The sequence below is a fragment of the Ictalurus punctatus genome, chromosome 27, assembly GCF_001660625.3.
Source record: "Ictalurus punctatus breed USDA103 chromosome 27, Coco_2.0, whole genome shotgun sequence".
NCBI lineage: Eukaryota > Metazoa > Chordata > Actinopteri > Siluriformes > Ictaluridae > Ictalurus > Ictalurus punctatus.
Window position 1 is genome coordinate 4,330,001 of NC_030442.2, and position 1,867 is coordinate 4,331,867.

The window sequence follows — 1,867 nt, forward strand, 5'->3', positions numbered from 1 at the left end:
TCAGGAATCTGTTCGCTTGCTAGTCATAACTTCCTGTAATGAATTTAGCTTCACTAGCTTAGTTAGCGAAACGGAATTCTCTCTCGTACAGAAGGGTTCTCCGTTCTCAGGTTCTCAGGACTCCCCTCGGCTACAGCGCTGTTCTACAGAATGCAGGTTCTCGACTGCTTGCGATTGGTCAGAGGTTTTGTTTGATGGCGTCACCGTGTTTCGCGTTTAAGTTTGAACGCTTTTTGGAAATGATCCAAGCGTTTGGATGGAATTGTTTTTGTGTTTTTTTGTAAACGCTCCCACGTTATGGAGGCAAGTGCATTGTGGGTAAAACTGTCCCTGAGAATCTTGGTGTGACGGCAGGAATCTGCGCTAACGAGGCGGGTTAACGAGGCGAGTTAATGAGGCGAGAGAGCGGACAGGTGGCTCCCCGCTCACGACGGGAACGCAAGATGATGAAGAAAGTCAGAGAATCTCTCTCTCTCTCGTTCTCTCTCATCTTTTTCTACATTCCTCTCTCCTACATGGTATCCTTCTATTTTTTTCACCTCCAGCATCCTCTTATTCTTTATCTCTCATTTTTATATTTCTCATTCCTCTTTTGTCCCCCCCCCCGATCTCTTTCAGTGACCACATGAGAATTGTTTCAGTCTACTGATGATCATCCCTTCTCTCTCACACACACACTTTTCATCATTCTTCTATCTATGATCCCTAAGCAATACTGACAGGGTGTGTATGTGTGTGCGTGTGTGTGTGAGAGCGAGAGCGACAGAGAGAGAGAGAGAGAGTGATAAACAATATCTCTCAGTAATAAACTTTCTTTTTTATCCCGATTGTTTTCTTACTTCACCGTGTCACTGATTCTCACATTGAACCACTGCATAGGGTGCCAATATTTTTGAAAAATAAAAAAGTCAATGTGCTCAGGTTTTCGTCTCTAAGATGGTGATGGCAAATAATCACACACGCACACACACACACATACAAACACACACACCCATCATCCACCCACACACACACACACACACACACACACACACACACACACACACACACAAATTAATTATTGTAAACAGATGGATAAAACAAAACAAAATGCGACGGAGAAATCGATAACGAAGAGGTCGGGCCACACACACACACACACACACACACACACACACACACACACACACACACACACGCACACACACAAATCAATCAAGAAATAAATAAAGCAGTGTGTTTGTATTAGATGGTGTGGAAATGCAGCGAGTGCCGTCACGTTTCAGATCCACACGTGAAATTGGATGATTTTGTTTCTTATTTTTCAAAGTAATTGATTTTTTTGTTTTTTAAAGCCACTCGACCCCCAGAGAAGCACAACGGAGCCTTCACAAGGCCACACACAGATCAAATCTTACAGAAAAAACATGGATGGATGTGTGTGTGTGTGTGTGTGTGTGTGTGCGGTTTTGAATTTACGCTCTCACTTACGGGAAACGGAGATTTAATTGATTTTGTGTGTGTGTGCGTGTGTGTGTGCACATAAAGACCAAACAAAGCCTTTAATAAAACCAATAATATCCTCACAGAGAGAAAAAGAGGGAGAGACCGAGAGCGATTTACAGCTGAGTGCAAAAGTTTGTACCCCCACAGTGATTTCAGTGAGAGAAATACATATGTAGTGCTATTTTTTCAAATATTCTCCATGGGAAAAAAAGTCGAATTCCACGAAGGTAAAAATGAAATGTGTGCGAATACTTCAACATGACGAGGCCATGTTGAACATTTTCCTATAACAGCATGTCATGATTTTTTAGTTAAAACTAGTTTTAGCATCGGCTGTCAGGGAGAAGCTGTAACCGGCTTCCTTGTTGTTTACACGTTGCTA